General features: G+C 33.9%; 1 protein-coding gene and 1 long non-coding RNA gene across 3 annotated transcripts in view; one reads left to right on the top strand and one right to left on the bottom strand.

Moving 5' to 3' along the window:
* LOC136840055 (uncharacterized) overlaps positions 1-17,344 on the bottom strand; it is a 273,512-nt gene that overhangs the window by 57,918 nt on the left and 198,250 nt on the right. For both annotated transcript variants that reach the window (XR_010853521.1, XR_010853520.1), the window contains exon 5: positions 8,252-8,302. This is a non-coding gene — a long non-coding RNA (uncharacterized lncRNA). The remainder of the gene's footprint in view (positions 1-8,251; positions 8,303-17,344) is intronic.
* LOC136840054 (solute carrier family 7 member 14-like) overlaps positions 1-17,344 on the top strand; it is a 116,880-nt gene that overhangs the window by 23,600 nt on the left and 75,936 nt on the right. The gene's annotated exons all lie outside the window — the stretch shown is intronic.

The following is a 17,344-nucleotide window of genomic DNA, read 5'->3' as shown; positions in this document are numbered from 1 at the left end:
TTGTTTGTGCATGTGTGTGTGTGTGTGTAAAATGCTCTTGAGACAAGAATTTAGTATTCCTGTACTCCATTTCAAAAGATCACTTCTTCGCGTTTTTCTTAATTTTTTGTCAATTACTGCTCTAATTCTAGAGAGAGAGAGAGAGAGAGAGAGAGAGAGAGAGAGAGAGAGAGAGAGAGAGAGAGAAAATCTAGTCCTAATGCCTTGCGTGTCCTATGTTACGTACACCTCATTATAATGAACTCTGGTTTTCCATTTCTGGCTTAATTAGACCAACTCCTTCGCCCTTATTTCAACTGCTGGGAACCTTCAAGATGCTGGTAGTACCCAGTCACCCTGTATGAATTTTCCATTCGAAAAGGGCATAATTGTGGCGATGCTCAGGCATACCATTACTGTCTACTATCTGAAAATGACTTATTGTGACGTTATACAGCCACCGGCGAGGTATGTCTGAAAATGACATATTCTAACGTTATACAGCCACCGGCGAGGTATGTCTGAAAATGACATATTCTGACGTTACGCAGCCATCGGAGAAATAGGCCTGAAAATGACATATTCTGACGTTATACAGCCACTGGAGCGGTATGTCTGAAAATGACATATTCTGACGTTATACAGCTACCGGAAAGGTATGTCTGAAAATGACATATTCTGACGTTATGCAGCCATTGGAGAAATACGTCTGAAAATGACATATTCTGACGTTATATCTGATGTTATGCAACTTCCTCACAGAAATATGTCTGAAAATGACATATTCTAAGGTTATGTGACCACATGGTAGAAATATGTGTGAAAATGACATATTCTGACGTTAAGTGGCGACTCCTTATAATGGAAAACGACATTTTCTGACCTTACGAGCCACCCCACAGAAACATACCTGAAGATAACATGTTCTGACGTTACGCAGCCACCCCCCGCTACAATCTACAATCCAGGAATGACGTATTTTGACATCACGTAGCCTTCCCTAACAACCTTCTAACGATGTCACCTACATTCATTATTGTTAGGGTTACGGGACCATAGTTGGATGGGTTTGTCATGTTCATGTAATCTGATGATCTAGGCCCTAGGAAGTAGTGAAGTAGTTGCAATTATAAAACTGTGGCCTCAAATGGTAGCAGAGAGAGAGAGAGCAGAGAGAGAGAGAGAGAGAGAGAGAGAGAGAGAGAGAGAGAGAGAGCAAGTTAATGGCTCTTTAGATTTCGCCCATATGGAAGTTAGGTAATTTTTATAATAATAATAATAATAATAATAATAATAATAATAATAATAATAATAATAATTTAAAACCCACTTTATTATTTGTTCCTTTCTGTGGCATTTGCTCTTGCTGATAAATTTAAAGGTGCTTTCTCTTGCTTTCTATTGGTGGTCACTAGATTTCCTTTCTCCTGGTAACCTTACTTTCTAAACAATACTTTCTTCTCGTTTTTGCTGGTTGCTGATGTCGTATAAATTAAAAGAAAGACTATAGAGGATATCTCGTTTATGCATAAATGTAGAGACTGATGTGTACAGTATATATATATATATATATATATATATATATATATATATATATATATATATATATATATATATATATATATATATATGTGTGTGTGTGTGTGTGTGTGTGTGTGTATACACACACATAAACTATATATATATATATATATATATATATATATATATATATATATATATATATATATATATATATATGTACAGGGTCACATCGTACGGAAGGTTTTCTTTCCTCTGTAAAAAGGTTATTTTTTCTTATTCTTGAAGTGGGGGAGGTGCATATGTCCTTACGATAAGATGAAGAATATTCACAGTGTTTTTTTTTCTCTCTCAAGAAAAGCTTAGATTTAATATGATCCCCAACCTCTGCAAATAAGGGTGGTCTATAAATCACAGAAGGACTGCTGGCGATGATATTGGTTATGGGCTAAAAAAGGTCGCCATTTGTGGCACATGATTCTGTCAGCAAAATCTCCTTTTTATTATACTCTGAAATCGTGCTACAGTTTTCTTGCACAACCTCGTTCTTGAATATTATCTTTTGGCAGTAAATTAACTTCTTTTTATGAGCTCAAAGTAACGGAAGGATATGGGTTTGTGATCATGCATCCTTTATTATCATATTCTCTTTAAATCGTATAATCAAGGCCACCGAAACTAGATCTATCTTTCGGTGGTCTCGGTATAATGCTGCATGAAACTTTAATCACGGCCCGGTAGTGGACTATCCTATATCGTTGCCAGAAGCGCGATTATGGCTAACTTTACCCTTAAATAAAGTTAAAAACTAATGAGGCTAGAGGGCTGCAATTTGGTATGTTTGATGATTGGAGGGTGGATGATTAACATACCAATTTGCAGTCCTCTAACCTCAGCAGTTTCTAAGATCTGAGGGCGTGCAGAAAAAGTGCGGACGGACAGACAAAGCTGGAACAATAGTTTTCTTTTGCAGAAAACTAAACATTTTCAAATACAAATTCACTAAAAATTAATAAAAAAGACTTATAAATAAATAACAGTAAATTTTCATGTGCCTTAACAGCACAATCATATGTCTGTACATTCTGTGTGTGTGTGTGTGTGTGTGTGTGTGTTTTTTAGATGACGGTAAAGTTCCATAGCCGATATCACTGAAGGTTTTTCCTTGTTTCTGATTGGCTGATTTATTTGAACTGTAACCTCTGATATTGGTGGCTTTTGAATAGCATGAGCTTCCGCCAATCACGATTAGCTAAAAAGTTACAGGCTACGAAATTTACCGAAGCTCACGATAAACAATACATACTACAGCTTAAATAATACAAAGTCCAGTATGACGGGAAACCAGATACCCTCATCTTGCCCAGACCCGAAGCAACAAGAAAAAGAAAGGGAAAAGAAGAGTTACAAACGACTCTTTAAGGAACAAAAGGCTATGCAAGTCAGGGAAAACAGAGGCAAGGGGAGAATTCCAAATCTTATCAGTAGAAAGGGTGAAAAAGTCGCTGAAATAAGGAACTGGAATTACCCTCACGATATGATTGTTACTTTTAACTCACAAGTTGTGATGGTTACTTATTTATCAAAGCATATTGTTACTTGTTATCCTCAGTATACAGTCGCCCCTACTGTAACTGCAGTAAAATCTCTCTCTCTCTCTCGGCATCAGTGGACGACCTATGATATTTGACCGCCAGTTGAGCAAGCTACTAAATCTCTCTCTCTCTCTCTCTCTCTCTCTCTCTCTCTCTCTCTCTCTCTCTCTCACGGAATCAGCCGACGACCAATGGTATTTGACGGCATTTGGACAAAACTACTGCATCAGTCTCTCTCTCTCTCTCTCTCTCTCGGAATAAAGCGACGACCTATGATATTTGATGCCAGTTAGAGTACTAAGTCTCTCTCTCTCTCTCTCTCTCTCTCTCTCTCTCTCTCTCTCTCTCTCTCTCTCTCTCTCTCTGTGTGTGTGTGTCCTGACTCACCGCACATTTATTTAAAATACCACTGGACTAATTTTGACAAATCCCAATTGTTTTTCTCATCGGTTTAATGGCATTTTCAGCCAACTCTGTAACGGCTTTCCAAGCAATTTATGCGGCGCTGACATAAAACTTGCTATGCTCAATATATTCTCCTCATAAAGACAGAAAACAAACAAACAAACAAACGCACAAACAGACCACTAACTGTTATTTTGTTAGCTGGGACCAGCATATTTTGTCGTGAATAACGTCCGGGTTTAACGGTGGTTAAAGGATATATACAAACAAGTGTCCCTAATGTATGTTTCAAATTGAGGTTTGTGTCTACAATATATATGTGTGTGCGTGTGCGTGCGTGTTTATGCATATATATTTATATACACACACAAATATACATATATACATATATATATACACATATATATACACAGAATATAATGGTCACTTTTTACCAGATACATATGTAAATGTAATAACCACAATGACTCTCTAAACTTCTCGATGTCTTCACTTTTAGATACGATCAGAACTACGAAGCCTCAGATCCAAAGAAGAACCGCATGAAGAAATTCCCACGCCCAAAAGAGATTCGAACTCGCATCCGGAATATCAGAAGAGGTAGCGGTATCCACTTACCGACGAAGAAAGGTATAAGTCTAGCCGAATTCAGGTGCATTTACTAAAGCTGGAATAGACACCTAAAGTATCTATTGATACGTACTGTATGTAGTTAGTATGTTGTTATAATAACGACAGTGTTCTCTTATTTTCTCGATGTTCCGGATACAAGTTCGAGCCTCGCCTGGGCTTCGGAATTTCTTCATAATGTTCTTCTTAGGATCTCAGGCTTCATAGTCACAAGCGCATCACAATATGTGAAGAAATATTACTTGTTCTAAACATCCAAAACTTCACTTCCATAAAGGTGAGTTGGTTCAACAATAAATTTCACAACACATAAACACACTACACATGTGAGTGTGTGTATAACGGTAGATATAATATAGCTATGCATATTATGGGATATATATCACACACAGCTCATCAAAATTCTTCACTGCTTCTGAGAGATACCCGACGTGAAGAATTCTGACTGACAGATATCCTTTAGGTAATTACGAGCATATGCATATACGTGGGTGTGTAAAACTTTAGAACGACAGACGGATAGACAGGCATGTCAAATAGATATACATCATATGCAGCCCAACAATATTCTTCACTGCAGCGGAGATATACCCGACACGAAGCACTCTGATCGACAGGCAATCCTCGGGATCCTCGGTTCCGTCAGACGCCTGCGAGCGTCTTACCATAAGATCCTCAGTCATTTCCATTACCGAATCGGACTGATTTCTCAACTGCGTGTTGCAAGGTGTAGTCCTCAGTCTTAATTCCACGGAGGCGGGGGGGGGGGGCAAATCATGGCTGAATTATTATTGGAATTTTATAAAAATGTTTAATATTCAGAATGTGGCAGAATTTGGTTGTGGTTGTTATTATTATTATTATTATTATTATTATTATTATTATTATTATTATTATTATTATTATTGTTGTGAGTAATAAAAATCCACAATTATATAGTAAATATATTTTACTACTCAGATTGTTTTTCACGAAATTGTGAATCTATTATTATTATTATTCTTATTATTATTATTATTATTATTATTATTATTATTATTATTATTATATCTTCAGCTTTTTTCATACACTGTTATTATTATTATGTTAAAATAATTTTATCAACATCGTTACCATTATATTTATCATTATTATAATTATTATTTTTATAATAATAATAATAATAATAATAATAATAATAATAATAATAATAATAATAATAATAATAATAATGTATGGTACCAGCCTACAACGCTATTAACTTACCAAGATAGGTTCTACTGAATGTAGCATTCTTTAATAAAAGAAGGTACAACTCGAAAACAATAGAAAAAATAGTATATAATGACTATATAATTGGCAGAAAGTTCGGTGCTTTTTAGTCATTAGAACAGATCTGTATCGTAGGTTTGCTTTCACTGACGACAGGAAAAAAAAATTCATGGTAAAATATTTGCCTTCCAACAAAAGAATAATAAAAGAAAACTTGTATATTAGAATTCAGAGTGCGATGTTTTCTGTTCGGAATTTTTTTAACACTGTTTTTTTCTATTATTTTTTATTTTTTTCAACGCTCTGTTTTTTTTTTTCTATTAATTTTTTTAAAGGCTTGTCCCACGGAACTGTCAGTGATATGAAATACTAGCGAATATTCACATGGGAATGTTTTTATAATGATGAAAATAGTGACTGAAAAAATCTAAAGACGATAAGAAGATTAATAAGGATAAGAAGTAAATAGCAACAACACCGAAGACGACGACGATAATAATAATAATAATAATAATAATAATAATAATAATAATAATAATAATAATACTAATAATAATAATAATAATAATAATAATAGTAAAATTACAATAATAATATTAATGATGATTATAGCAATAATAACAATAGTAATAACGAATGAAAAACGCTGATAATAATAATAATAATAATAATAATAATAATAATAATTATTATTATTATTATTATGATGATGATGATGACTATCATGATAAAACGATTAAAGTAATAATAATAATAATAATAACGAATGAAAAAATCTGAATAATAGTAATAATAATAATAATAATAATAATAATAATAATAATAATAATAATAATAATAATAATTATTATTATTATTATTATTATTATGATGATGATGATGATGATGATGACTATCATGATAAAACGATTAAAGTAATAATAATAATAACGAATGAAAAAATCTGAATAATAATAATAATAATAATAATAATAATAATAATAATAATAATAATAATAATAACGAAAACGAACCAACCCAAAAGAACGCAAAGCCCACCATATCTTAGGCTCACCCACCGACACCTGTTCATAATGAGCGAAGGATTTCCGGACCCGAAATAATGAGACCGGTTCATTCAGACCCGAGTTGCCCCGTTCTACGCTGTGGGAATCTCGTACACGAGGCTGACTGTACGCAGTGGTCTTTTGCGTATGTGTGAGCTGTGGGATGTATGTGTATGTATGTTCTTTGGTTTGTGGACGCGTGTATCTGCTGTGTGAATGCTTACGCACACACCCACACAAATGTATGCATATATATATATATATATATATATATATATATATATATATAATTTATATATACGAACAAATGTGTTTTATATGTATAACTGTGAAACATTTCCTGTTAAAACAGAATTCCATCTAACAAAAGGAGCCCATAAAAACGCAACAAGGTAGGAAGTTAATGCTATATTTCAGAGACCAACTGTTTCCCTCTGCAGGCAAGTATATTAGATGTATGTATAAACATATGTATATAAACACTATGTATTGTATATATTTATATGTATATAAATATTATATATATATATTATATATATATATATATATATATATATATATATATATATATATATATATATATATATATATATATATATATAGAGAGAGAGAGAGAGAGAGAGAGAGAGACCAAGGGCAGATGGAGAGGCACTAACAATCTACAGTTTTTATTGTGGCCGACGGCGTTTCGCAATAATCCATTGCATTTTCAAGGCTGCAATGACACAATTTTGTTTAATAAAAAGGGACGTCACTATATAAAATTATAAAGATAAAAAAAATAATTAAAATAAAAATGTACATACATTTCTTAAAATATCTTAAACAAACCTACCCAGTACATGGCTGAAAAGTGACTAAACAGAAGAAGGTAAAACTACTCGAAAACAAAGAGAACAGCAGAGAAATCACAAAATAAACAAGGGTGTTGAGGACGTCTGGGCATTTAACGAGGGAACGAGTGCTTTTAATGAAATTGACTCTAAAGTCGTAAGCTCGTCCTCGTGTTGGGCTGAGGCTATTATTTCGAAGTTTTTTCATATCAATCTGCGTTTTGTATATATATATATATATATATATATATATATATATATATATATATATATATATATATATATATGATATATATACATACATACATACATACATACATACACACACATGACTACACAAGATACCCGAGAGAACACTGCAGGGAAAACGTACATAAATGCGTACAGTGGTGGAATAGCAACTCTGGGAAACTTTAATCGACACTTTCCGCTGCATCGCCGATTCCATTTCACACAGCTCTTAAGGGGGCCTGAAAAAGCTAGGATTCTCTAGAGAGAGAGAGAGAGAGAGAGAGAGAGAGAGAGAGAGAGGGTACAAAGTAGCTTGGTACTCTTGCGGTGATACCGATTTCGTGATGACTTCTGCCAGAATGTGAGAAAATGGGAAATGTGATGTAGAAATATATAGACATTTATAATGAATTACTGAAAAGGTAAGCAAAGTACATGAAATCATTTAAAAATAATGATATTACTCTTCCGCACAATCTACTTTTCTCTCAGCCAGCCGTGGTGGCATGGGTTGTTGCGGTGCCAGACGCACGATCAGGGCTAATTTTAACCTTAAATAAAATAAAAACTACTGAGTCCAGAGAGCTGCAATTTGCTATGTTTGATGAATGGAGGGTGGATGATCAACATACCAATTTGCAGCCCTCTAGCCTCGGTAGACTTTAAGATCTGAGGGCGGACAGAAAAAGTGCGGACGGACAGACAAAGCCGGCACAATAGTTTTCTTTTACAGAAAACTAAAAAGTAAATACAAACTCACTTGGCGCTTGGAGACTCGGACAGCAACAGGCTTTTCCAAGTTGCACACAATCTGAAATTTAAATAGTCAAGTATTTAATTGCATCGTTCAATATATTAATGAACATAGAAAAACACTTTTTACAATTTTTACACCACGTCAAAGAACGTGATGAATATATAATGAGCATTCTGGACTATATTCTTGAAACAGACTGGAAAGGCAGATGACAACATTTGCGTAGTGATATTCCCAGAGAGAGAGAGAGAGAGAGAGAGAGAGAGAGAGAGAGAGAGAGAGAGAGAGAAGGTCAATTGTCTCTCACACGTAAGACTTTAAATAAGCATAATTCCTTTGTGTATTGTATCTGTGAATACAGAAAATTATTTTCTATAAAATTATAGCAAAACATCTTTTTTATATTTTCACTAATTGGCGTTAAATATAAAATCTTACGCTCAGTTGTGTATCAAAAGCTTTTGAAAACTGTCCGAAATATTTCTGTATTTTCATACGAAGAGGATACTTGTATTTATTACGCTTTTCTTGTTTTTTATTCGTCACGATGATGGGCGTCAGTGATCCTGTTAATTGGCAAGAGGTGAATATTCAATCAGTTAGTAAAAATCGTGAAAAATTCTTAGTTTTTTAAATACCCCGTTTTACAGTGAAGAATATACGTGCATGTTACATAAACAATTTCTCTCACTTCAAACTAGATACAGGGTATTATATTGTTGGGTGCTAAACACAATGAAAAAAGAAAGTTTTTAAAACATATGCAAATTAAGCTAACAAAAGAAGTGAGATACTTCTCTAATCATTTTCAACTCAGAAATATGTCATGTTGCAATAATCTTTCTCTCTGCTAGCTGGGAATGAAATATGTTTGACCCGTTTAATTGATTATTCAGTAATTCTGAATATACTAAGTGCATCTCATGACATCGAGAAAAATCAGTATTTTATATTTCATATTCACTAACCCTCAAAAGTAGGGTATTCTGGTCGAACGATCAAGTCCTCGTTGCTTCGAAAAACTGGTTTTAAATGACGTCATTCAGACAATAATGAAGGCTGGCAAAACGTACTGGGAGATATGAATCTTTTCCTATTTAAATTAATAATGAATCTTACAGCACAAGTTCCATTAAACGTAACCACCGTGGCGATGGGGGCGGGGGGGGGGGGTTAGTGTGTAAGCAACACTAAAGGTTCTTTGCAGCGTCCCTTCGGCCCCTAGCTGCAACCCCTTTCATTCCTTTTACTGTACCTCCATTCACATCTTTCTTCCATCTTGCTATCCACCCTGTCCTAACAATTATTTCATACCGCGGATGCGAGGTTTTCCTCCTGTTACGCCTTTCAAACCCACCTACTCTCAATTTCCTTTCCGGCGTTGAATGATCTCATAGGTCCCAGTGCTTAGCCTCTGGCCTGAACCCTATACTCCATTCCATTCCACTAAACGTAACATAGCTAAATATGCTTGGTTTTCTAAGTCCGGTCATTGAAACTTCTCTTCTGTATTGCCAATCAGCACTTGCTTCGTTTGCAAACATTCGTCTTCCTTTCCCTTCACAATATTCTCTCTCATCTTCTGCTTTCCCCTGAATCTTGTTACCACTCCATTCATACAAATATTAATGTAGTTCCTATCATGCATTGTCTGTTATACACAGCAACTCTGGGGCTGTGTAAAATATGTAAAATGTACACAAACCTTTCCTTTTACTTTCAAGTGGCGAAAGCTTAATTCAAACTCCACATTCTCTTTGTTTATCGCCCTAATCTGCTTCGCATTTATAATCAAGACACTTCAATACATTTGGGGAGGGCAACAAGTTATAATGAGCGGTTATAATCCTTTTATTCCCTCTTTCACAATACTCTTAGGGACAATGATTTGCATTTTAATACTTAATCTACCAATTCCTTTTATGTACACATACACTTTTTATATATATATATATATATATATATATATATATATATATATATATATATATATATATATATATATATATATATATATATATATATATATATATATATATATATATATATATATATATATATATATATATATATATATATATATATATATATGTATAGAGAGAGAGAGAGAGAGAGAGAGAGAGAGAGAGAGAGAGAGAGAGAGAGAGATACCTTTTCAGGCACAATAAGTAATGAAACGTACCTATATTTCTCTCATTCTCTCTTAAAACGTCTTCCCTTCTAAAATGGCAAAATTATTCCTCTCGACTACACCTGAAGAATCATCAGTGAATGAAATATACCTCCCATATTTTTGTCAGCTTTTCAGTACCATTTTCCTCACCATAATGGCGGCTCTTATTCATCACTTTTTAGTTTTCTGTAAAAGAAAACTATTGTGTCCGCCCTCAGATCTTAAAAACTTCTGAGGCTTGAGGGCTGCAAATTGGTATGTTGATTATCCACCCTCCAATCATCAAACATACCAAATTGCAGCCCTCTAGCCTCTGTAGTTTTGATCTTATTTAAGGTTAAAGTTAGCCTTAATCGTGCTTCTGGCAACGACGTAGGATAGGCCACCACCAGGCCGTGGTTAAAGTTTCATGGGCCGCGGCTCATACAGCATTATACCGAGACCACAAAAAGGATCCACTGTCGGTGGTCTTGATTATACGCTGTAGCGGCTGTACAGAAAACTCGATTGCGCCGAAGAAAATTCGGCCCGTTTTTTCCTTTTTTATTTTTTTATTTTCTCTCACACCTGCAAGAAAGCCTTCGAAATATTGCATCGGACAGAAGCTACCGTTTGTCGTACTGAATCATTCTTTGAATTTCACATCCCTTAGTCCTAAATAATCAGTTGATTTCTTTACGGCCCTCTGTTATAAGCTAAGACATATTTGATTTCATAATTTTTATATGTTTATCTTTAAATTTGTCTGTTACATTTTTTAAGACAGTCACGCTGCTAAACATTATTAAAAAGGATAATAAATTTTCATTCTATGGCCTATATTTTATGTTATCTTTTAAGCAAACCATTAATGTTATTTTGTGAACGATCACAGTTTTATATACTTAAAATATAATTTTCATTTCTAATATGTTTTCTGTTGTATCTCAAGTAAACCACTAATGCTTTTGCAAGCAGACAATTTTATTGATTATGGCATCAAAAATACCAAGAATGACAACAGTCTTCCCTCTCAAGTAAACCGCTAATGCCTTTGCAAGCAAATGATTTTATTGAACATAGCATAAAAAATACCACCGCCTGCAAGAATGACAACAGTCTTCCCTCTCAATTAAACCACTAATGCTTTTGCAAGCAAACAATTTTATTGAATTTGGGATCAAAAATATCAACGCCTGCAAGAATGACAACAGTCTTCCCTCTCAATTAAACCACTAATGCTTTTGCAAGCAAACAATTTGATTGAATATGGGATCAAAAATATCAACGCCTGCAAGAATGACAACAGTCTTCCCTCTCTCTCGCCAAAAGCAAACCCCTATTTCTTTTTATTTTCCTGGAGTCAAAAAAGAAGAAGAAGAAGAAGAAGAAAAAAAGGCCCAGTCGCCGATATGACCCCTGTTCCCTGTTGGCCTCCGTGAAATATTTCTGTCCCGTCTGCGACCCAAATGTCAGTCGATGACAAACTTCCAGGATTCTGGAAATCCAGGCAAAAATAAAAAAAAGAGACGTTGACAAATCGCGCATCGGATGAACCCTGGTGATAGAAGGAATTTTTTTTGCGATGTTCTGCAGTGAATCATAATAAAATTTAGATTTTATCATTTAGGTGATAAATCTACGGACAGGTAATTGACTTATATCAAGATGGCGTTACGACAGCGAAGGGGAATTATACGAATATTTCAGATATTTTGATTTTAGTACGTTGGGGTTAAGGCCTTGGAGAAGTAACTGACTTACATAATTCTGGCGTCACGACAGCAAAGGTCACTGACAGCGGATAACATGAGCTAATTGATAAATTCTGGATTGAATTTTAGCGTTTCAGTCACTGCATCTATCCTCAAAATCCTTCAACTTGTACTGAAAAAAAAAAATGTTTTTAATGAAATTTCAGCTTTTAGAAATTACTCTCTCTCTCTCTCTCTCTCTCTCTCTCTCTCTCTCTCTCTCTCTCTCTCTCTCTAAAAAAAAAATGTCGTTATCTAACATGAGGGAGGTCCTTGATAAAAAAAAATCTTACTATTTCAAAAAATGTTTTAAAAGGTCCAGAGAGCTAGACCTATGGTTGATATGAGTTATTCAAAATGAAATACACTTCTTCTGGTTAACTGGATTCTTCTAAGTAAAAAAAAAAAGACGATCGTAAAAGATACATTTTTGAACAGTATATGATGCGATGATTATAAGCAAAATAAATAAGTCAAAAATGCGCCGAAATTTCTTCGGCGCAATCGAGTTTTCTGTACAGCGCATAATCAAGGCCACCGAAAATAGATCTATCTTTAGATGGTCTCGGTATAATGCTGTATGAGCCGCGGCCCATGAAACTCTCGATTATGGCTAACTTTAACCTTAAATCAAATAAAAACTGCTGAGGCTAGAGGGCTGCAATTTGCTATATTTGATGATTGGAGGGTGGATGATCAACATACCGATTTGCAGCCCTCTAGCCTCGGTAGTTTTTAAGATCTGAGGGCGGCCAGAAAAAAGTGCGGAGAGACAGACAAAGCCGGCACAATAGTTTTCTTCTCAGAACACTAAAACGAAACTAATATATTACATAAAAATATGAAAAATTATAAGTTTTTCATTAATACAGGAATGCGGAAGAATGATGAGACTAAGTCGTAATTCTTCTGAGAATGTAGTCCAAATCACCTCTCTCTCTCTCTCTCTCTCTCTCTCTCTCTCTCTCTCTCTCTCTCTCTGTCTCTCTCTCTCTCATTCCAGTTCTTCAGGTAAAATATCTTTTTTAACAGCAACCGCCATACTCCTTTACAGATATGACATCCATGAAAAAGAATGTAGTCAACACAGAAATCTCTCTCTCTCTCTCTCTCTCTCTCTCTCTCTCTCTCTCTGTGCAAGGTACACCATTTACAGCGGCTCTTCTCTCTCCTTTATAGATAGAGCATATCTTTTTTATCTGTGAGCTACCAACAAAGATAGAAGAGAAATGTTCCAAAAATCCTTCCTAGGGATTCTGAATAGGAAGCCATGTTGCCACTCTAATTTTTAATATTACTCAAAATGAGCGAACATCATTCTAATATTTAAAATGTGCAGAACTTTATAAGAACCAAGCTTCCTTTGTACTCATATTTTTCTGTCGGCATTTGCTCAAGTAGTTCCCTAATTTGGGTAATCATTTTCTTTTGTGAATAATTGTTAACTTCTTGCAGTCGTCGCTTTTTCCAGGAAAATATATTTTCTTTCGTCACAATGGTATTTTGGCATTTTGGTACTTTCCCTCTGAAATGAATAATATTTTTAGTGATATGTTAATTTCTTATATATATATATATATATATATATATATATATATATATATATATATATATATATATATATATATATATATATATACATACTCTTTTCTGGAGCAGTCTTCCTTTTATTTCCATCAAGTACAAATTCACATATGGTACAATTTAATGATGAAACATCAAATATCACCAGCATTTCTTCCACTCTTCAAAGATAAAAAAAAGTGTTACAATGGTGCTGTATTTCTTCATTCCTAATTAGTTTTGTGTCACTAATCTTATTTGTTGTTCTCGGGGGACTGCTGATCTAGGTTCATATAATTAGAATATTTGCATATGATCCTATTGGAGCATATGTTTACTTGCATTATGCAATACCCTAATTGAACTGTTTATGCATGTATGGTGCATCTTGTTTTTTTTTTAATGATTATGGCCTGAAATAACAGTTAGGAGAGTTGGAAAGCTAAGGTAGAAGAAAGGAAACGATAATGAAGATAAAGTAAAAAGACTAAAAACGGATACAGCTACACTCATAGGTCGAAACTCGCATTTCTCATTAATGTATACAAACAAAATGCTGGTTGCAAGGAAGCGGGAACAGAGGTAAAGTTAAAAGACTAAAAATGGGCGCAGTACGGCTCGAGACTTGAATATTTCAATTACACACAAAAAATTGCTGGGAGCAAGTTGTCAAAAAAGCCAGACACAAGTGTGCCAAGTGTGACACCTTCTTTAAGGTTCACTGGACGTTGGTGGTGCTACTCACTCAAGAGCCCCAGACACTACAATAAATGTTTCAGTGTAGACGCCTTGTGTATTTTTTCCACCTGTACTCTTGCCCTAGAAATGCTGGTCTATTTTCTTTTCTCACTTTTTCTTTATGTTCTTTTTCCTTGGATGTTTTTCTTTGGCTTAGTTTGAGACGTTCAAGAGGCCGTCTGAAGTTTACGGGGGAACAAAATATATGAATTCCCAAATATCTGTTATTTAAAATGGGTGCAATATTCTATTTGATCCTCCGAATACTATCTATTATTCAAATTCAATCAGAGCCTTCGATGAACAAGCTTATTTCATATGTACATACATATGTTCATACATACATATTTCCCGTTTTTCAATATGATTTTGTTATTGTCAAGATTAAGAAAAAATACATACATACATACATTAATATTTCCCGTCTTTCGATGTGATTTTGTTATTGTTCAGATGAAAATATACATACATACATACATACATACATACATACATACATACATACATACATACATACATACATACATATTTCCTTCTTTCGAAGGAGAGCAAATTGTCTTTTATGCTACGTTCAGAAATCAACTTCTTAGAAACTTGACCCACTCGAATTAGTATAAAGGTTAACGTAGAAGCATAAAGGGGAAAAATAGCAATTAATATCCCTCTTATATTTACTTTCTCAGCCAAGTAAAATAATTTTCCCACAAAACCGCAAATATGTCCACCCACGTCACTTTGGTTTCTTTAATAGGAATATAATTAAATGGAAAAGGGTTAGTTTCATTATATTATAAAGCGCTGGCTATAAATACTGAGTATATCAGAAACTCGATTTCAAAATAGGCTATTGGACGGGTAGATGAACAGCGCTTTCCAGTGATATGATATGCCTTTGATCTCTGTCTCTGTCTGTCTGTCTCTCTATATATAGGCACATATGCAGGGAGTTTCCTAATCACTATCTTCCTCTCTCCCCACCCTCTCTCTCTCTCTCTTTATACATACATACATACATACATACATACATACATACATATATACATATATATATATAATATATATATATATATATATATTTTTATGTACATATATATATGTATATATATATTTATATATACATATATATATGTATATATATCTTATATATACATTTATATATATATATATATATATATATATATATATATATATATATATAAATATATATATACTTATATATATATATATACACAAGCTACACACACATATATATACATAACAAATTTCCCAGTCACTCTTTTCCTTTCACTCTCTCTGCCCGCCTTTCCCCAACTCCCCTCTCTCTCTCTCTCTCTCTCTCTCCTTCCCCCCGCCCCCTCTCCCACGTCACAGACCGTGTCGGCGGCGGAATAAAAATGACCGAATTCGCTGACGCCTCAGTGACACACATATGAACTTTGATCTGTCAGATGACTAATTGTATCAACGAGCCAAAATGAAGTAGCGTTTCCGGCGTCACGACTTATAATATATATATATATATATATTTTCCGATCGACTCTCCCGGACTTCCGCATCGATAAAATATTCTTTGTTGGAAGACTCACCGTCCTGGATATTCGTTCATTAACGAACTGGTAGGCAGTGAGTCGCATTTATTATTCTCTCTCTCTCTCTCTCTCTCTCTCTCTCTCTCTCTCTCTCTCTCTCTCTCTCTCTCTCTCTCTCTCTCTCTCTCTTTATTATTTGACGTTAATTCAATATGAAAGTTTAAGTCGGGCGATATTGTTGTCCGGAGCCGATATGGATGTGCTAGTGAATATTACCATTATTAATATATGTTTGTGCGTAATTATTATTATTAGTATTATTATTTTTTTATTATTATTATTATTGTTGTTGTTGCTGTTGTTGTTGTTGTTGTTGTCGTTGTTCCATTGTTGAAAATAATGACTGTATCTGTAGAATTTAATCAGTTGTAGAATCTTTAATTATTATTATTATTATTATTGAATGATGGCTACTTTTGCAGGATGTAATCATTGCTAAAATCATATTTTATGATAATTCCCTTCTTCGTTAGGGAAAGTTATAACTATTATTATTATTATTATTAAATTATATTATTATTATTGAATGATGGCTACTTCTGCAGGATGTAATCATTGCTAAAATCTCTATTTTTATGATAATTCCCTTCTTCGTAGGGGAAAGTTATTATTATTATTATTATTATTATTATTATTATTATTATTATTATTATTATTATTATTATTAAACGCATTTAACATTTACATTGAACAAGCCTAAAAGCAATGAGAAAATGAAAACCTACAGAGGTTATGAACAATGAACAAGAACAATGAACAAGAGGTAATGAACAAATGAACAAGAACAATGAACAAGCGGTAAAGAACAATGAACAAGAGGTAATGAACAATGACCAAGAACAATGAACAAGAGGTAATGAGCAGGAACAATGAACAAGCACACAAATAATGTAATTATGAGGTAATCAGTGAGAAACATATTGTAAATACCTTCAGCAAATTAATTCTGTAATGAATTTTACCATGAGAATATTAGCAACATGAACGCTTGGATATATCGGGGTATTTCATAGTTAAAAGTTTACATTAATAACCGGTTGAAACCATTTCAGCTTAAAATGGTCGAAATAATTTTACAGAATATGTTTTAGGTATATAATTATTCGTTATTCTACTTTGCTTGGCGAAGACGCCATATCATTTATGCAAGAGAAATAACTTGTCGAAAGTCTCGAGATTAAAGATATCGTATTATTTTTGTCAGAGAATTAATTAGGTCAAATTCTCGAGAGTTGAGATTTAACGTTTACAGATTTTCTGGGACTTGTGTTATTAATGAAATTTTATGATTTATGGCAAT

Source organism: Macrobrachium rosenbergii, chromosome 7 (genome assembly GCF_040412425.1).
Source record: "Macrobrachium rosenbergii isolate ZJJX-2024 chromosome 7, ASM4041242v1, whole genome shotgun sequence".
Classification (NCBI taxonomy): domain Eukaryota; kingdom Metazoa; phylum Arthropoda; class Malacostraca; order Decapoda; family Palaemonidae; genus Macrobrachium; species Macrobrachium rosenbergii.
Note: the sequence above shows the minus strand (reverse complement) of the source record. Positions and strands in the feature narration are given on the sequence as shown.